This window comes from Leptidea sinapis, chromosome 2, assembly GCF_905404315.1.
Source record: "Leptidea sinapis chromosome 2, ilLepSina1.1, whole genome shotgun sequence".
In the NCBI taxonomy this organism is placed as follows: domain Eukaryota; kingdom Metazoa; phylum Arthropoda; class Insecta; order Lepidoptera; family Pieridae; genus Leptidea; species Leptidea sinapis.
Window position 1 is genome coordinate 12,676,072 of NC_066266.1, and position 22,642 is coordinate 12,698,713.

The following is a 22,642-nucleotide window of genomic DNA, read 5'->3' on the forward strand; positions in this document are numbered from 1 at the left end:
TTTACCTACGAAATAAATTTTTTTTTTCTTTGTTTGTTCGAAATATGATTTTAAAATATAATAAATTAAAAAGTAATCTTTGTTTATAATTTAAAATATGTTTTTAACGCTGTCATAGTTCCTGGTGTTCGTATTTGTTCAATGTTTCGAATGAGCATGACGTTTGACGTTTTCCGTCACAAAATCAATATAAAATCAAAAATGAAAATCAAAATTTATTCATGTGGGTCACAGAAATGACACTTATGAATGTCAAAAAAATATTTTTTCTTATTGAATCTACCGCTACTTCGTAAAGGGTTGAGCTAATGAGAAGAAGTAGCAAGAAACTCATTGGCCTGAGAGTTGAACAAGACATGCCAAGATTTACGTTCCTAAGAGTAGAAATTTAATATGTTTATTTTTATCCCAGTGAGGGGTGTGACTTTTAAAATTGCAAATTTTTAATATTTGATAGAGCGACATCTCAAGTCAATTCCCGAATAAGCAATTATTGGGGTTGAGCACGTTATTGTCAACTGAGAAGTACACCTGTCGATGTAGCCACAACCTGAGAGTTGAACGAGTCATACCAAGATTTACTAATAATAAACATGGAATGAAACGGTAGTATTTCTTTTCATTTTTAGTAATACCTACATTTCTTTGCAAAGTTTGATGCTTATCAGCAACAGAGTCCATTGTTCCAATAATACAGAGTGTAATTTTTTAGAAAAATCAATCGGGTCGTTTTCAATCAAAATTCAAGAAATTAAAAAAACAAATATGCAGTTATTCATTACTTATAAATCGAGTGCATGACTCCTTTCACGACTTTCTTCTAAGTCTCGTAAATTCCGACTTGAACATCACCGCCCTTCTCTAAAACCTCATATACGCCAGGAAAGGGGGTGGCCGTGTAAGTGAAATTATTGGGATATAAGACTTAACATCTAATGTCTATAGGTGAAGAGTGCAATAGTAGTGCCACTCAGAATTATTGGGATTTTCAAGAATTATTTGCGGAACTGCATTGTAGTGGGCAGGACGTATCAATTACCATCGGCTGAATGTCCTGCTTGTCTCGTCCCTTATTGTCATAAAAAAAAGTTAGACGAAAATTATAATTGAGCTACCTAGTATAGCATATATATTTAGCATGAATCACCATTTTAAAAATTTTAAACTAGAAATACGAGTTGTTAAATAAATTAACACATATTTCACACCTGTAATAATTGCGACACATTCTAAAATAAAATGCACTTTATGTAATTTGTTCACTTCGAACACCGCTGGGAGCTCAGTGACTAATGTGTTACTCACCAAACATAATAATTGTCGTATGTCTATATAACTTGACATTTCCCGCGACATTGTCCTCATAAACTAACTTTTTATATTTAAACTTATAACACGAATTATACAAAAATAGTTATTTTTCAACAAGTGAGCAAAATTATTATTTGCTGCGAGTGCTGACTTTTAATCACGAATTGGCGTTGTAGTGAGTGATTCGAGTGATTCTAATATAGACTACTGAGGTAGTGAGTGATTTAAAGGCACGAGACAAAAAAATATTTGCTCTCGTGTGAGTATGTTTCACCTCGACTAGCGAGAAAAGTGTTATTGGTATATAGTAAGAGAAACAATTAAGATAATAAATTTTTGTGACAATGACATAATATGCTAGGCTAAAATGAGTTTCGGAACGCAACGGATCGAATTGTTTATTTTTTTACGCGGAGTAATTCCCGGATGAATGGTCACGTGGGGTTCGAAATTTAAATCACTTTGCGTTTTCGCTACGAGTTTTCACGTAGCAATAGCGCCCTTTTCGTGCTGGAGAGGCAAAACTACATGTTTTAGACGCTCATGTGACTTTTATAATAAAAATCTAATAAATATTGAAATATTCTCACTAAGTGTTAGTTTATATAAAACGAAAAGTAAGCGAGTGATGTTATATATAATAAAATTACACGATAAACACCTTTTTCCGGGATAAAATGTAGCCCTTGTCCTTTCCCAAGCTCTAGACAATGTCTATACCAAATTTCATTAAAATCGGTTCAGTAACTCCGGCGTAAAAGCGTAACAAACAAACTTAGATTCACATTTATAATGTTAATAGGGATAATAAAAAAACAAAAATTATGTTTTTTAGTACATTGCTATAAGTTCCTTTAAATACGATTTTTTTAAAGAACAACTAATTATTATTCCGAAAATAAAACAAAGAATTTTCTTCAAGTGGAAGCGTTTATGGGCTTATTAAAAGGGGGGTTTCAAGAGCGGCACTGCATTGTAATGGGCAGGGCGTTTCAATTACCATCAGCTGAACGTCCTGGATGCCGCGTCCCTAAATGTCATAAGAAAAAAATTTCCCAAGCATAATAATGAGGGTAGATATAAAAGACTGCACTTAGCTGTTAGGAAATGTTATTTCAAGCAACAATAATGTAAATTTCCGCGCTTTCTAAATTGTGTAAAACTGGGAGTGCCACGATGCACCGATTGCATTTATCACCTAGAAGAATAGGGTAACCATGCGTTGCCATTTAATAAGAAATATGAATGATTGTGTTGGCTTGTTCATATAGGGTAGAAATTTGGAATTAGATATACTAGAGAGAGACTATACAAATTTGTGCAATGAATTTGTTATAAATCTAGAAAATTACGAAATAAATCATATATATACAGCTTTAGGCTTCAAATTGACAGAATTTAACAAACAAATTTAATGTGGGGCCTACGTAAAAACGATTATCTAATAAATGCAATATTATATTCTATAGTTTGGCTATTATTTTATACTTGGCTTTTCGTGATCACTGCTCCCAAATTTCTCTTGAATTCCAAATCAATAAAAGGAACATTGACAATCTTAAAACTTCCCAAATCGGCTAGCCCCAGGGCACTATACTTTTCAGAGACACCATACCGAGAGTGCCGTACGGCACCCTCACCAAGTTCTGATCCTTATTATGTTTATAAGATGGTTTATTGTGCCTGCATGGTCTTGTTGCTTGTTTCAATGGCTTTCTCATACATTCACTCAAATCATCCTAATTGTTGGTCCATCCTTATTGCTACACGTAAAATAATACGCATACGACGATAGGTCTGACCATCGGTTATTTTTTCATGAAGTATATATTGTGTTCTTGTAATATCAATTAAATGATTCCAACGAGACATTCTCAGATAAAAGAGTCATAAAGAGCGGTAGCATGGTTGAGTCGGCCATATGTTTCTGGCAAATAAAAAACTTTGATTTTGACGTTTACTTTGATAGACCTAACTATTAACATAAATTTAACGGTTTGTAATTTAAAGATATATCCCTCTCTCCAGGGATTAAATATACAAATTTAATTTGTAAAAAAAATTATTGTATCAAAATAAAAGTTGATGAACGAGGCGGGACTCAAACCCGCGCCTCTAAGATTACGACCGAAGTCTCTTACCAACTGAGCCAACCGTATGGATAATCCGTGATGAATACAATAAAACAACGAGAGTTTAACGGGATATTTACCACGATTTTGCAAACTAACTTTGCTAACGGGTGAATGATCTACCTATATTTTTTCATACACTATATCCAACAAAATACAGAATTTATGGTAACAATAGCGAATGACAAATAGCGGATGTGGTATAACTGATGGCCTGTTTATTATAACAAGCGATGCACTGCTCTGAGGGAATTTGTACATTTACATAGCTTAGGTGTGGCCGTGTGCTATCGTAGACACACCCAATAAGCTTGCTTTATGAAACAGTAATTCTATTATTAATCCTTATTTAATATGAATGTGAGTTTTTTCATTGCTGAGTTCATTGGACAGTAGAGGTTTGCCTTAGAATATTTACAATATATGAACACAGTCTTTAATAAAAGTCATTTTTTGAAGTTATAATTCTTTAAGCGCGTTATGAAAAAATGATGAGAGTAAAATTTTAAGATGCACAGTAACAGAGTGAAGTTGTTTCCTAAAATTTTCTGACGTTTGCAACATTCGTCTTTTTTAGTTTCTTCGTCCATTAGTAGGATAGGCAAGGGTTCAAGACCGTACAGCCGTATTCGTTATTTTATAATTAATTGTCAAAGCCATCGTTGCAAGATTTTTACAATATTGTTGTTTCTACAAACGTAGAATAAATAGCACGGGGAATAAATAATTTTACGGATTTTTGCTTTGTTAGGCCAAAGAAGTATAACTTCTTGCGTGCATACATAACACACACTTTGCTTTTTCTGTTCGAGAAGCCCACGGGTCACCTGCTGGCAAGTGATCACCGATACCTATAACACTACCAGACAACGCCAGATCAATCATAGAAGCATTGCTGTACTTGAAACAGCAAAGTTTTCTTTTTGAAATTACTATTTGATTCTATGTGAAAGAGAGTCTTGAAAATCACACTGTGAAGGAAAACTACACATCATCATCATCTGCCGGAAGACGGGCTACTACTGTACAAATGACACATCTGTGCAGAAAATTATGTTTAAGTTTAAAAACTTGTAGTGTGTGGAGCAATTTTGGAATTCAGTGCCTGGTAACAGGTAACAGTTTCAGAACAGTTCCCCTAATAAAAAGTACATTTGTTTTTTTTTGATAAAATTTGCTCTGAGGGAGTTTGTTATATATTACCGATAGGTTGCCGCAAAACAAATACCTGCAGAATAGAGCAGTGGGCTATAATAGGTTGGACATAAAGTCTTTTGTATATCGAATAATTTTGTGAGACTTATGGACCAAATGCAGTGTCAGTAACTGTAGCAAGCACAATGTTGTTAACAGTGTTTTCAATCTGAGAAATTTAATGTCACAGATGCCTGTTTTCCTGATTTCCACCTGTTTCGGTTTCTTACGAATTTAGGCAGTATCACTTATTGAAAATTAAACTACCATTATCTTTACCAGAAACACATTTTTTAACAATTAATATGAATTTCTTAATACATTTGTTTTGAACATTCCTCTAGGATCTTGTTGTAAAAGACATCGCCCCATAAAAGACTTATTATGAAATATGAATTATTATGAATTTCTTAATACATTTTTTTTTGAACATTCCTCGCTCTAAAAGACATCGCCCCATAAAAGACTTACTAATTCGACTGAGCCGTCAAGAAAGGAATGCCAAAACTACTTCTCGCGATTTTTTTCCCAAGTCCCAATATTTCTACAGGAACGAGATCATGTGACTATCTAGATGGCAAAAGTCATCGAACAAAAAAACGGCACATGTAATATTTGACAATTAATTGTAAATTAACTTTGAATATACAAATATCAATGTATAAGATTGACTGCTACAGATGGTAACCAGATATGTCAAACTTTTGCAGACTATTTTCACACTGTGTATGAGGCTAATATGTCATGTGATTTTGTTACTAACGCCCATAATAGTAATTTAGACTGTCTTAGCAGTATTGTTGTTCAAATGGATTATGTAAGTAGAGTTATGAAAAACCTAAATCCGAATAAAGGACCCGGTCTGGATGGAATACCGTCACATTTCGTTAAATTATGTCATGTTGAACTTTCTGCACCCCTTTCTATTATTTTTCATAAATCCCTATCATCTGGAGCTTTTCCTAAAAAGTGGAAAATTGCTCATGTAATTCCTGTTCACAAATCTGGTGAAAAGACAGATGCTCGTAACTACAGACCTATTTGTATACTTAATTGCTTTGCGAAAATATTTGAATTCGTTATATATAGACATATTTACAACTTTATTAAACCTATACTGATTCCTGAACAACACGGATTTGTATCATGTAAATCAACAACATCTAACATAACTGAATATATTGACTATCTATTTGAGACCATCGATGATAAGGGACAAGTAGATGTTATTTATACAGACTTTCAAAAAGCGTTTGATAAGGTCAACCACGAGCTCTTACTTATAAAGCTAATGGAATGTGGTATACATGGTAATTTAATGCGTTGGATCACGTCATATATTAAAAATCGCACACAAATTGTAGCTATCAACGGATTTTTTTCTGACGCCTGGAACTCCACTTGAGGTATCAAGGGTCTCATCTCGGTCCTTTATTGTTTGCTTTGTTCATTAATGATGTCTCATCATGTTTTACTTGCAATAGTAGATATCTGTTTTATGCAGATGATCTTAAACTATACAGAAAAATTTAAAACATTGATGACTGTTTCAATCTACAGCGTGACCTTTCTGCTCTCAGTACTTGGTGCCATAATAATTTAATGAAACTAAATGTTGACAAATGTCATGTTGCCACATTCACTAATAAGATAAATAGCGTAAATTTTTCCTATCACATTTCGAATTCAGTTTTAAGTCATAAAGAATTTACTAGCGATTTAGGTGTCATTGTTGATAAAAAACTATCATTAATTGAACACATTGATACTACTGCTGAAAGAGCAAATCGGATGCTAGGTTTTATCTTGCGCATTTCAAAACCTTTCAAATGCCAACATAGTGTTGTTATATTATATAAATCTCTGGTTCGTAGTATTTTAGAATATGGTTCAGTAGCATGGTCACCTTTTTATAAAAACCACATTGATACCGTGGAAAATGTTAAAAAACGTTTTTTGAGAATTTTGTGTAACCGTTTCAAACTTAGAAAATCACTGCATAGTTATGAAGCTAGATTAAAATATTTTAATCTAGACTCACTTGAAATGCGCTGATATTTTTTCTAATAGTCTGTGCAGTTTTCGACGCCTAATTTTAGACACTCTGGGCCTGTTAGAGCCTTAGCTTATCTTTATGTGCTTCATATTTATGTTTTTTGAAATATGTATCAGTTTCGCTTTATTGTATGTTATACTTATAATATGTAGGATATAATTTTAGTTTGTGTGTTTTAAATTTATGATTATTTTATCTTAGTTAACAAGTTACATGCATTTTCCTAAGTCGTGATAGTAACATAAAATTATTTATTGTTTTATATAACTCTACATTTATTTAAGTTAAATATCACGTGTTACCATCATAAGTGTTTCCATTTAATTGACGTATATGTTAATAATGATTTACTTATAGTAGCGTTATTTTGTAATTATTTATACATGTATGTTGTATGGGAACCAATAAATAAATAAATAAATAAATAAGGGGGCAATGGAGAGGCTTTGTTCAGAGTTTCTTAGCGAGATCAAATGAGAAATGATGAATTCGCAGGAAACTGAAGTGGCAGTGGGCAGAACACATAGTTCGACGAACAGATGGGGCAGTAAAGTCCTCGAATGGCGAACACGTACCTGAAGACGTAGTGTTGGTAGCCCCCCCACAAGATGGACGGTCGATCTGGTCAAGATCGCCGGAATACGTTGGATGAGGTCAGCGCAGGACCGATCGTCGTGGAAATCTTTGGGTGAGATTTGTACAGCAGTAGACGTCTTCAGGCTGATGATGAAGAATATAAATCGGCATTTCATATAAAATGTGAAGAAACTTTTTCTCCAACCGAATATTCGTGATCAAGAAGTTATCTGCTATTGCAGAAGAATGTGGGCGGCGGTGATCACTTAACATCATTTGTACTCCTCTTCCATAAAAGAATCGATTGCATACGTAAAAGAATATACAAATAAAATTTGAAAACAAAATCTTATGAACCAAGCGGGACTTGAACCCACGCGTTCCGGGCGATTTTCTGTTAACTGAGCTAACCCTTAGAGTGACGTATCGTCATAAAATCTTGTTTTCAAATTTTATTTGTGTATTAATCCTAAAAGTGAGGGTTATCACTTTAAAAACATAACAAATTGTTTAGAGCAATATGTTGTAAAAAATCAGAATTTTATATTACCATAATAATTTGATATTCGTTTTATGTTTCAATGACTTATATTAAGACGTCAGTATGTTACAGTTATCGACAAGTCTTGAAGCGACGTAATCAAAGATCGGATGTCGTTTATTGAAATCTCAGGGATGTTGACACAGAGTAATATCAAACAGTGTGTTTTCTATTACGAGTATTTATTTACCTTCCATGTTGATGTTCAGACATAAAAAGTAAAAGTTTGTAAGATTCTCTGCCGATTATATATTAATTATTGAAATGCGCCGGTTCCATCCTCAACTCGCTTTCGGTTTTTCGAAGGAAAACATTGTGATAATCCTACATCCAGGAATATTAGGGGTTTCATCTCGGAATGAGTGATAGTCAGCTATAAACTTGTAAAAACATTTTTTTTGACAGATTTAAACCAACTTTCGTTTGGTGTCCGCGACTACAATATATATTCTAAGATCAAAGGTTAAAAAAAAATTATTGATTTTTTTTACATCTATTGCAAATATCCCGTTTCCTTTGGGTTTTATGCTATATGTATTTATTATAAATACTAGCTGACGCCGGCGACTTTGTCCACGTAGATAAAGGGTTTTTAAAAATAATAAGCAAGTTTGGAATTGAAGATTATTTCATGTCCTATTCCAATTTGCGGTTCCGGTTATCGCTCTTGTTCCCTCATATTATATGAAACGTATTTATCAAAGATTGTTATGGGAAACTAGACCTACTATTGGTATAGTTATAGCTCATGGGCGTGAATTTCAGTTTTATTTATTTATTTCACCAACAAAATATACACTAATACATACAAAAATTACAGACAAAAAATCAATTTGAGTGCTTCTTCAAGTTTAGGCAAATAACATTCATAAGTAAGAAGGAAATAAGTACATTAAAGAGTAAAATTTTGACGTTTAAAAAATTAAATCGCAATTCTATCAAAATTAAAATTTAACTCACAAATTAATTAAATCACAAGTAATTTACAATTAAATCAAGTTGAGCAACTCTCCTGATCGCTTTTACATACCTTCATGTTGCGACAGCATTAATGATTAGTAATCCTTTTTTATTTCAATTAGAATATTTGATATTTTATCTATGGTTACATTACACTATGGTCATAGATGATTGTCACAGATAGGCTGTGGGGGTGAAAGTTCGTAAAGTTTTACGAGTGGCATCCAACACGAAGCACTCTGTAATACATAGCATAGGGGAGTCCGTGTTACTTGCGGTGCTATCAAACTATTTGGACTTGATTGAATCCGATATCGGTCTATTGTCGAAATGAATTTTTCGTAATGCTATTTATTCTGAACAAAACTTAGGGAAAAAGGAAAGGAGAAAGGAAGTAATACGTTCACTCAAAAAATTTAATAAGATAAGATTAGATAAGATCATTTATTTGTAGTCATGTGTATACATAAGATATTACAAATCACAGTAAAAGATCTCAATTACTTGTCCGCATGCTGTGGCGTATAAATAATACTAAATAACAATTAAAAAATATATATATATATACACAATGTCATCAGATTGATATTTAAATAATTGAAATTGGTAAAAAGTAATTAAATTAAGTAAAATGATATTTTAAAATTTTAATTGAATGAAGCATCTGAAAAGAAGTCTTCTATAGAATACTACGATTTTTTCAGTAGGAGATTAAACAGTTTCTTTTTAAAACACGTCAACTCAAGTTCTGTGATGTGTTGGTATCTTGTTAAATATTCTCGGCGCCATTTGTACATAGAAGCTGTGTTGCTACCATGTCAATGTGGTATATTATAGTTATAGAAATATATATCTACTAGCTGACCCGGCAAACGTTGTTTTGCCATATAAAGTATAATTCACGCGATAGCTTTATAAGTAATAAAATATTGCCTATATTATAGCCTGTACATCATTTTGTTCTATTGTCAATAGTTTTTGCAGCGCACGCAAAAATAGGTTTTCGATTGTACACCTTGTGTTACAAAATAGCAATTTTATTACGGATCCCTAATTTTGAAAAAAAAAAAAACATAGCCCTATAGGCTATGTTTTTCTTCGTCTTCCTCGATAAATGCACTACGCAACACTGAAAGAATCATTCAAATCGGACCAGTAGTACCAGAGATTAGCGCGTTCAAACAAACAAACAAACACTGCAGCTTTATAATATTATTACTATAATTTAGATTTAACTTAAAGATTGTTTGTAATGTAATTTATTGAACGTACGATTCGGAGAATAAATAAATATACAACTGACCATGTGCAAATTCTAAATGAATTCCGCAAATATCCAATGTATGGCCTTGCGATTTGTTTATGATATGTTTATGGTCATTGCAAAAGCCGGACTCACAGGAAACTGTAGTTGCTTTAATTCGAAGGTGGTTGGAATGAAGAGCGCGGTAGTTGAGAAATTACTGGGCAATTGAGATTTAACATCTTATGTCTCAAGGTGACGAGCGCAATTGTAAAACCAATTGTTTGTTTTTCAAGAATCCTGTACGGCACTGCATTGTCATGGGCAAGGCATATCAGTCACAACCGACTGAATGTCTTGACCGTCTCGTCCCTTATTTTCATAAAAAAAAAACATCGGGATACTAATATCTAACAATTGTTTTGAAAACATTTCCACACTTTGACCTTGTTGTAAAAGTACACGCATATTAGCTGTCACTCTAAGTGTCCTTACATATCGCCACAAATTAGGTGATTTCAAACACGCGTTTAGTTCATCAGCTGCAGTTGATCGTGGAATAACCGGAAGAGTCTGACGGAAATCACCGGACAAAAGTGCAGTTTTTGCTCTTAATAGTGATATTCATTATTATAACACTAGAGATAAGGGATTGCTTGGAAAAACAATAAAAGTATTGGCAACTTTCTACATTAAGCCATTTTTAATTTTTTTTTTAAATTTTCAGTGATAGGTATCATGCATGATTGGGCGATGACATGCCTAAACACATTAACACTTTATTTGAGGTCATTAAACACATGTATCATAATTTGTGCATCATTGTTAATTTTTTCAGTTAATTGCAATATTGGATTTGCAGTAATACAGCGAATTCGATGCAAAATATCCTGCGACATGCTGTCCTTATATAAAACCATTCGAGGTGGATATATGATGATGGCAAAACATGTTCAAATTTGATGCGATGATGAAGAAATGACGGAATATTTAAGCGTATTATCCCATTACATATTCTTCACAAGCAACTGTAAGAGTTGACATGCCTCACAATAAGTTGCACACAAATTGACGGATCGACGTTGGACCAAGAACATTTACTAACACCGAACCAAATATTCATCGTTATGTGGATGCACAGTGTGTATGCGACCCAGAGCGTCTGAGGGAAAAACATCGGGATATTCTTCAACTGGTATTCTTTGTTTACTTAATTGATTTGGTGGTGTTACAGTATTATATGTTGATATGAGCGTTAAACAATTTGGAAAATATGAGTTAATATGGCATAATCCAACAATTCTGTAAACATACATCTCGTGCTTTGACCTTTACAGTGACAAATCGTCCATTATTATCAATAGATCGACGGTGATATAATGAGTACTTCTTCTTTCTTTCATAAGAACCTTTTTCTGTCAATAAGAAACACAAAAAGAATTAGCGAAATCAGTCCAGCCTTTCTTGCATGATGGCGTGGCCAGGTGGATTAGCTATTTATTTGTATATATATATATTCTTTTTTTTTTTCAATTTTTAATTTAACATCCAATCTTGAACCATAACGAATGAAACAAAAAAATATCTAAATCGGTCGAGCCTTATTGAGTTTTAGCGAGACTAACGCACAGCTTCATTTTTATACAGTATGGAAACAGCTTATATGAAATAAATGAAAATACAAGTCATACTGGTCTACAGAAGTATAGTAAAATTAATAATTATATTAAAATCCCTAAATTATAAAAAAGAAATTTTCAAAGAAACTTAAAAATTATCAAAATTGAATAAGAAAAAAAAAAGCAGTCTGCTTAGACTACGTACTTCGACCCCAGGGAGCGACAACGTAGCTCACCGCGGCGTATGGGCTGTTACTTCTCTTCTCGTAAACATGTTCTTAACAATAACATAATTATTAGCGAAGAAATGAAAATTGATTGAAACATTTCACTTGAACTTTAAGAAAGTTAAATTAATAAATATAACTTTTTCAACAAAAACTTGAAACAATCGCGGATTGCGTAAAGCACTCGCTTGGACACTCCAGACATCGGACACACATTCCGAAAGCTCGCGTTAAACTGAATAACAAATTACAAATACTTAAATAAAATGGCGAAAATAAATAAAAGCGTAAATAGGGCATACCCCACAATTCTAGTTTATCGATACTTTATTTACAATTACTAACCAACAATCTAAACAAGGCAATTTAAACTAGTAGTTTTGTGTTATTCGAATGTTTTAATATTTTTAACAAATAATAAATTTGTGAATGGATAAGCTTTGTAAAAAAATAGTTTATTTTTGTAAGTTCAATACTTACGAAACCACTGTTTTCTAAGTGATTTCCTGAGCAGCGAATAATTGAGAGGCGCCTTTGCACAGGATGCCGGCTAGATTATGGATACCACAACGGCGCCTATTTCTGCCGTGAAGCAGTAATGTGTTAGCATTACTGTGTTTCGGTCTGAAGGACGCTGTAGCTGCTGAAATTACTGAGCAACTTACCTAACATCTTATGTCTCAAGGTGACGAGCGCAGCAGAATTTTTGGGGTTTTTCAAGAATCCTGAGCGGCACTGCATTGTAAAGGGCGTATCCATTACCATCAGCTGTGCATCCTGCTCGTCTCGTCCCTTATTTTCATAAAAAAAATTAAAAAAAAAAGTAAGTTGGTTCGATTTTTGATAGGTGTCTTTCAAATTAAAAATAACTAATAAATTGTTATTGTTTAGTTATTCCTTATTCACGATCATTATCTCTAAACTACTTCATAATTTATATAAATAAAAATTCTGAAGCTGCTTAGTTTTAAATACCTAGGTAGGTGTAGTATTTTTACAATAATCATTACAGAACAATTTCAAAATAGACTTTAATAGCATATTATTTATCGATTACAAATCCCTTTAAAAAAAGCTTAGTGTCGATAGAAGATGTCCTTCCCTACCTTTGAATAGCGCCGCAGTCAAAGAGACACCGCCAGCACGTGTATCTCTTTGACGGCCGCGGGCAGCGCAATTCAAAGGCGGCTAGGCAAAACGGCAACGCCTTATATAATATGCTAACAAGTATGTACCTACATTTATTTCACAGAAGCTGTTTCCATACTGTATACATAGATTCATTTGAATAACCAGCCAGCTGTAAGTAGGATCTATTTCGTTTAAAAGTAGAAGATTGACTTATTTATTTGGAAACCCAAAAACCGTTCATTAAAACATAAACTAAGGACTAAATATAACACTGATAAAAATATAATGTTTGTAACACTAAAATTGTACAAATTTTAAAATGACAGCTTAGAATTGAAACTTATGTAGAAATTAATATGTAAATTAGTTTAGTTCCTAAAAATATTTTTGTTTGGTATTTATATATTAGTATTCCGAGTATTATAAAAAAGCCTGCTAAGTCCTGGTAGGCTAAGCTGTTATATGAATGAAAAGATTAGGCATAAATTGGCATTTATTATCACAAAATTTATTCCTTTAGAATTCTTTTTAATGTCATTTCTTATACTACTAGATACTACTACTGCTTCGGAAACAAATGGCGCTCTGAGAGAGAAGAAGCGGCGCAAGAAAATCTCCCAGCATTCTTTTTTTTGCACTCTTTTCAATAAAAATATACAATATTATACAGTCATTTCTATCGCTATAAAATAATCACAGTCTAGTCCCAGGTTGTCCGATCATTTAGATATTCAGCAGTGGAGTAATAGGATTTACGACAGAGCCATTTTTTTATAAAACATTTAAATTTATTTATAGATATTGCCTGAACAGTGGCTGAGACTTTATTGTAGAAGTGTATACATTTGCCCTGCAAGCTATTATGTATCTTATGAAGCCTACTAGAATTAGTTACAAGCAATCCCTTATTTCTAGTGTTATAATAATGAAAATCACTATTAAGAGCAAAAAGGTGACGATTTTTGTGAACATATATTAAATTTTCATTAATGTACTGACAATGAACAGTCATAATATTTATTTCTTTAAATTTTTCTTTGAGAGACTGTCTATAACCAAGCTGATATATAGCACGAACAGCTCTCTTTTGCAGTGCAAACACTATATCAATGTCAGCAGCATGACCCCATAGTAATATACCGTACGTCATGATGCTGTGAAAATAACTAAAGTACACTAATCTAGCGGTCGCAACATTCGTGTACTCTCTTATCTTTCTAACTGCATATGCCGCAGAGCTGAGTCTATCTGCTAGATGGGTAATATGTGGAGCCCACTGAAGCTTTTTATCTAACGTGATACTCAAGAAGACCGTAGTGTCCACAAGTTCCAATCTCTGGTCATTTATAAGTACGTTGGTTGGCTGTTTGTTGGCTGGGATTGGCTGGGAGTTTCTTATCAGTTCGTCTACCCATTTCATAGCTCCTTTACGAACTGATGTAGCTTCATAACGTTTACCAAATGTCGTTGTAATATGTTCTGTTATTGTCACTCCTTATTTCTATTTATTTATTTTAGACAACAATAGGTCCATACATAAATGTTATTGAAATACTCTTAACCTATGTTAGGAAATACAATAATAAATTACATATATGTTAGTAACAAACTTATTCTTTATTAGTTGATATAATTAATAAACTTACAAACTAAAGCAGAGATCTAGTGCGCATTGAATGCGCTGTCCTGTCTGTCGGCTATCACCTCAAAATAATATTGTAATAATTGTAGTATTATTTCTCATTAGATTCGCTTAACGTTGAGGTTAGGTTTGACTTTAATTAATGCAAATAGTGGACGTTGGCTTCGGTATATAATATAACACTTGCTTATAACAACTTTAAGCAATTTGTAATTTTAAAGTGATATCTCTCAGTTTTGGGATTAATTATACAGATTAAATTTGTAATAAAGATTTATTAATGATGCGTTACTCAAACCCGCGACCTCCCGAGTTCTGTCCGAGTGCTCTTTCCAGCTGAGCCAACCGTTCGAGTACGCATCGACGCATAAATCTTAAAGAATATTCTACAAATAATAGTTTTAAATTTTATTAGTGTCTAGTTAATTAGATTAATTATCTAATGTTAGGCCAAAAATATTTGAGGTTTTGAGTGATATCATTTTCAGTGGATATAAATAAATTAATAAAATAAAGATAAACATTTAAAAATGCCTTTTAATTCACACCTAATAAACTAATGCATTTTACATATCATAATTCAATTTTATAATGTTATATTAAAGCTTACAAATATTATAATAATTGACTCGTAATGTATTACATTAAATTAGATGCACATTTCATTAAATAACTAACTAAAATAAATAATATGATTAATTACAAATTTAAGCAGAATCTAAATCTAAAAACCTTAAAAATATAATTTGATAACTAAAATATATTATTAAGTCTCTTTAGGCAACGTTCCGAAGATACTGGCAGCGTACATCCTTTGAATAGCTAGACTAATTATTTGTCCGAGGTAGCTGCCAGGTCTTCGGTCTCCTGTGATGTCGACTAATCATTTTGCTATTTCCTTAAAAAGCCTTATAGCGCTAGAACCCCACGGACCAAGAGTCTTGACACCGAATGTGATAAAATCATATTCGGAGCGAAAACCCCTGTATTAGCATGCTTCAGCTTTTTCAGTCGCTTCACAATTACAATTGTAATTTAAATGTGGAAATCAAACAATACGCATGCTTTATATTTTTAATTATTATACATTCTCTTTATTACAATTTCATCTTACTTTCTACATTTATATATATAACATACTAGCTGACCCGGCAAACGTTGTTTTGCCATATAAAGTATAATTCACGCGATAGTTTTATAAGTAATAAAATATTGCCTATATACATCTGTACATCATTTTGTTCTATTGTCAATAGTTTTTGCAGCGCGCGCAAAAATAGGTTTTCGTTTTTACACCTTGTGTTACAAAATAGCAATTTTATTACGGATCACTAATATTGAAAAAAAAAAAACCTATAGCCTTCCTCGATAAATGGACTACCCAAAACTGAAAGAATCATTCAAATCGAACCAGTAGTACCAGAGATTAGCGCGTTCAAACAAACAAACAAACAAACAAACAAACACTGCAGCTTTATAATATTAGTATAGATTTATAAAAAACAATATTACAAATATTAATATAAAAAATAAGAGTCCCGCAGGCGTTGGTTCACGACAATTCCGCCGGTGGTTAGGGCGACAGACTGAGGAACTTCCGCACGATGCGTGCCGTTCCCAAAACATCTGCTTTCTGTAACTGACCCTTTATCCATTTATTAAGTGAGAGCCTCTTGAGATGATGGTCAAGGTTCATTGCTATAAGACCGTTAACGGAAACGACTATTGGGACAATTATCGTGTGCTTATTATTACACATTATTATTATTATATTTATGTTGTAATAATTAATTTGAATTGATAGAGGGTTCACGCTATTTTCAATAGATATATTGTTCACAAAATAATTAACGCTATTTACTTTTTAGTAATTAAAAATTATTTCAGTTCAATCACTTACAACACTTACACTTCCCAACAAAATATCACAACATTAAAATCGACTAACAACATAACTAATGAACGTTATTATAAAAATGACGCTTCATAAAATCGAAAGGGTTCTTAACGGTCTCTCATTAATACGTCCAGTTAATGAGGCCGAAACTCTGAAACGATATAAAACGCTAACAACTCGTGAAAGGGTATGATTTATTACTTCTATTTTGGATATAAAGCACAAAGAATATATATTTTGACATTTCCACGAGCCTTTTTTAAATGTTTCCTTATAAAGTCACTCATCTTTTATGTTATATTATTGTTAATAATATCGAATTGTAAATATACACTTAATTTCATAAAACTTCGTAAGAGGTGTATATACATGTTAATGCAATAATTGTTTTATTGAAACTAGCTTCATCATCATCAGCTGAAAGACGACCACTGCTGGACAAAGTCCTCCCCCAAGATTCCCACGACGATCAGTCCTGCGCTGCCCTCATCCAACGTATTCCGGCGATCTTGACCAGATCGTTGGTCCATCTTTTAGGGGGCCTACCAACACTGCGTCTTCCGGTACGTGGTCGCCATCCGAGGACTTTACTGCCCCAACTGTTACGGGAGTAGGTGCGAGATATCGAAACTAGCTTATCTTTAATGAAATCAAAAGACAATTTTTATCATGTTTGATATAAAAGACTTAATGCTTGAAAACTTATCATTTAAAAACAAGTAATTACCACACAGACCAAAATGTTACTGTAAAGTTTTAGCTGTTATTATTGTTATTGCAATATTGACAAGGATTGGCTAATAGACGTAGTTCTGCAGAATCCGCTTAAAAAAATAGATAATTAACGGACATAGATACGGTACGACTAGTTTACTTTAGTTATTTTCATAGTATGTCCTATATTATATATACTCTTTTGCAAAAAATACGGGCACCTAGGTGAATAACCTGTTTTACAGACATCTTCAGATTATTTCATGAATTGTATGTAGCTTGAATCATCGCCATACTTTAAATAAATAAACAAAAAATAATTTCTGTCAATTAAGTCATTACATTTCGATGAAATTAATTTAAATTTATCAAGAGTCTAAGTAGGTAGTTTCGTATCTGTTCATTAAATAAAAAGCAGGCTATTAACTTAAGTTTTTTTAACATAAAAATAAAATGTAAAAGTTTAATATCGAGCGTGGTCCCTTCTTGCTAAGATGACAGCTTGCGCTCATGCTATCGATGATGTTCTTAATTGTAACTTGTGGAATACGCTCCCACTGTATAGCAATTACATTCCTTAGCTCGCTGATGAGTCCACATTTCGAGCGAAGCTAAGTCTAGCAACTCTATGCTCGCGGAGGGCATCGGGCTTGACGGCGACTGCATATATTGGCGGCGAGAAGCCTCCTCCTGATAGTAGAAGGCTTCCTCTAGAATCCTTTTGAGGTCGACATAAGAAGATTTGCGATTTCTCAATGCCTCTTTCACCAGGAAGTGGTCATTCAGCTTCTGTGCACGGTTTTTTTCCAGACCCTGGCCTTCTACTGACGTAACCAGTCTCTTGATAATCAAGTTCTCTGGACAGTCGAACGACTCACATTAAGCCTCTGGGACACATAACATTGACTAACCCTTCCTTAAGCAGCGCAAATATTTTGCGTTTATCGTTCATCGTTCTATCAATCATCTTAAAGACCGCTAAATAATGGTAGCAAGACTTAAAAAATATCAAGGAAATAGGACTATCCGACAATAATATGTTAAAAACCGACTGAGAGTTAATACGAACTATCAACGATTCCCGCCAAAATAAGTCCACTTCATAAATGCAGCAGTAATATTCTCAAATGAGTGAAACCTGTTTTGGTATATTATTTTCGAAAGGCACGGAAAAAATTAAAACCAACCGCTTGTTGCAAATGAGTTTACTATACTTATTAATATCGTGTATTACATCTGAAATTATTGGATAGGACTTTGGAGACAAGTTGGAACCAGCTAGAGTCAGCACTAAATATTTGATGCTAGAATACCATATCCATCCGTTGTCATCCTTCAATTCAAACGTAAGAGTAAAAAAAAAACTTTTTTGTTTATGGAAAAAGGAGGACCAATAAGCGTACGGGTCACCTGGTGTTAAGTGATCACCACCGCCCACATTCTTTTGCAACACCAGAGGAATCATAGGAGCGTTGCCAACCTTTAAGGAAGGTGTACGCACTTTTTTTGAAGGTACCCATGTCGTATCGTTCCAGAAACACCGCACAAGGAAGCTCATTCCACAACCTTGAAAAGCGCACAGTGGAGGTCCTCCACACATCCGGATGGTTCAGATGACATCCTAATTAGTGGCGTGTCGTGCGAAGGTGGAATTCGGCGGCAGGATTCAGGTTAAACAGCTCTTCAGAACACTCCCCGTGATAAATGCGGTAGAAGACGCACAATGAAGCGACGTCTCTAGGTAACGCCAAGTGATCCAGCCGTCACAGAGCACTGAGTCCCTGAAAATTCGAGTTACTCTGCGTTGCACGCGGTCAAATGGATCGAGCTGTAAATATGTATGTAATGTATAAATATTCAATTTATTAAGTATCCTCGATATTAGCATAACGCAACGAATACTTACGTGAAACAATATTTTAAGTAAGATACCGAATATAATATTATAATAACGGAGAGTACTCTCAAAATTTATTATCATTTCAACGCTAATAAACTTACAATCCAAATTCAATATTAAAATTCAAAGGGAGATTTCTGAATGAACATTTTCATAGGATACATTAAAATCTGTTTTCTACCGCTTCAGTTTTCGGTAGCCCAAGTCAACGGATTAAGCGGTGATGTTATTTCTAATAGTACAAAAAATATTTGAATTAAATGTTAAATAAAATTGTGAGCATACGAAATTAATAATTTATTCGAGTACACCAATAGATTTTTTTTCATAATTGATTAAAATTATTTACTTAATTATTTTAACATTAAATTTATCGTTATTTTTGTTTCTTAGTGAACGTAAATAGTCTCTTGTTTCTATTGGAACCGATATTTTATATTCTTCACAAAAGCATTACCAGTTAGCAAAGGGTGCATTAAAGATAGTAAAAAAAATATTTGGATTTGGAATCAGATTGCATTAGATTTTTTAAACTCTTTTCATCATCACTTGACAGTTAGTGATCAAACAATGATGAAAATAACGCCTGACGCCCATGTTTTATTTATCTGCTATTATTTTGCATAATAACTAGCACATATTTATTGCGGGTTTTAGTGATTAAAAGAAAAAGATTGAGGTATTTTTCTTTTATTCTGTATTTATTAAGAACTGCTTTGCTATTAATATTATGTTGTTTTAATCGCCACTAACTCACCCCTTTTACCATCCAACCTGTCCGCCGGGATGGCAATAACAAGTCCATAAACCGTTTTTACTGCCTTTGTTCAAGTAAATGTATGTAGGTTTTCTTTTTAAACAATGACCGTATTTTTGCTAAGATGAATATTTCTTGAGATGGCTGAAAAGACTCGAAGACAGATAATGGTGAATATTTTTATGAGACTGGCATTTCTAATGAGTATCCCCTGGGTTTTCTTGAGAGAGTGAATCATTTACGTATTAGAGGTAAAATACAACCTTCTATTATTGTATACGAAAAATTTTAAATTCGCCCATTTCAGAGCACTGGTTTATTTTACGAAAGACAATTAACTTCTGCTTAAAATAAAGATAAAAACGTTCGTTCCATAAACGATGGAGATATAAGATAACAACGGGTTATTTAAAGTTACCAGTGGGAGGCTCCTTTGCACAGGACGCTGGCTAAATTATAGGTACCACAACGGCGCCTATTTCTGACGTGAAGCAGTAATGTGCATGAACACCTTATGTCTCAAGGTGACGAGCGCAAATGAGGTGCCGCTCAGAATTTTTGGAATTTTCCAGAATCCTGAGTGGCGCTGCACTGAAATGGGCAGAGCGTATCAATTACTATCAGCTGAACGTCCTGCTCGTCTCGTTTCGTATTTTCATTAAATAAAACCATCCAAAAAACATTCTTGGCAGCGTTATTGCAGTTGAATCTGATATTACCTTTGCATAAAAATCTTCTTCAGTAAATAAGAATTACAATTGAAAGAGTTTTGTTTCACAAAAGGACAGATCTATAAAGAAAAAGGACTCCGATGATGAGGTCAGAAAGCGAAATAATTGGAAATTGTCATCTTGATATGGGATCGACCGACAGACCGGAGACCGATATATAGAACCGAGTATAGAACGCAAAAAAGACATTTGCAGTGAAGATAATGTTTCATCAAATGACTTAAAATTAATCAAGTAACCTTGTCAAACTACTGAAAGTAAAGAAACCTTTATACAAGCAGAAATAGGTCAAAACTTGTGTCATATTATGTTTCGTGTGAATCCAATTATCTTGTTAGCAAGAGACATTAGGCAATTGAAAGTTGTCATCTACAGGGAGCTCTCATATTTGTAGAGCGGTTTGTTCTCAACAGCTCAGCTCTAATAATTTAGATGATGTCTTATAAACTGGCGTTTTTGGGGAAAATCAGATCAAATAGATAAAGCAGACACATCTCTGGAATAACTTATTATTACAAATATCCGTTACTTAAACTTCTAGTTTGAGTATGTATAACTTTTCTTCTAAGAGAATAATACTACTTAAATATATGAATATCAAATGGATATATCTAAGTGTTTAAATGATCACTTTGACTGATTACGCCTCCAATTCATTAACCTCTAAGAAAATCGTCAGAGTAACATATGATCCTTAACTCCTTGCATGTTTGTTCAACTGTACAGTAAGGCTGCATTTTGTACTCGACCGACGGTCAGTCAGCGCTGACGTCGGTCGAGCGTAGCGCGTATCCGTACGCGCTGAACATGTTGCGTTTTACGTTCAGCTGCAGCAATTTTAATTGAGAGTGTACAATTGCAGTACATTATCGCCACAGCGCGTCAGCGGACTGACGTACGCCGGACCGACGAGCTAGACCGATGATTCTCATTAGCGCGACGTAGCTGTACGCGCGTAGCGATTAATCGCTCGACTGTGCGCGTTCATATATTTTAATTGTTATAGCTACGCATGACCGACGTAGACACTAAATGCAGCTTTATGGTACCATTTACACGATCACCTTAGCAGTTGAATACCTGCACCTAATACTTGCATACTAGGAAGTTGAGATATTATATATAGCTCTTTCAAATATAGAAAAAAATCTTATTCTTTATGTTTGGGATTAAGTATATTTTTGAACAATACGGGATTGTAAACCGTGTCCCTGAGTTTAACGCTCCTAAACTTTAATCGTTTAGCGTTCGAATCATTCATGATCCATAAGTTTTGGGATGTTTGTTCCACTGCCTTGTTATAGCAGTTACGGGGCACGGTTGTTTTTGGTGTGAGTTTTTCCGATAACTCCAATTATAGTGCGGATTTAAAATTTCTACCAGAGTTTTTCAATCGATTAACTTTTATAGAGCAAAATTATTTTTATAGATCATCTCGCAAATTTGAGTAAATAAAGAACCAGAGACACTCAAAGAGATGAACTAGAATGAAGAACTATTATCCATATATAACACAATTATGTAATCTCTATCTGTGATTAGAATTAACAATAGCACGCCAACAAAACAATTAAACTAAAATGAAGAAATAAAATTAAAAGAACAAGACGTATTAACATCTATTTGTTGAAAAAATAAAATACTTGATGTTCAATCAAAGTGCAAATGTCGGTGGTGGATAGAAGTGACCGCTAATGTTATATTTTGTTCTAACTACCCTCATCTTGTAGCCCACCAGCTTGTGTTAGCGACACACACACGAGTCGAGAGGCCGCGTCCGAACACTGCGAAGAAGAGGTGCTGTCACTTTGCACTCTGAAAAACCAGTTGTTGTATTGTTACGTCTTACGTAACAGTTTCGATTCATAAGTGACGAACTTCTATTGAGCTACGAGTGCCGTGATGCTGGAAGTTAAGGGGTTGGATCCGAGGCAGGAAGAGGCGAGGAAATTTGAGATTAGTGGTCACTATTTTATCTTTGGCCCAATTTTACACATGGTATCTAAGAGGA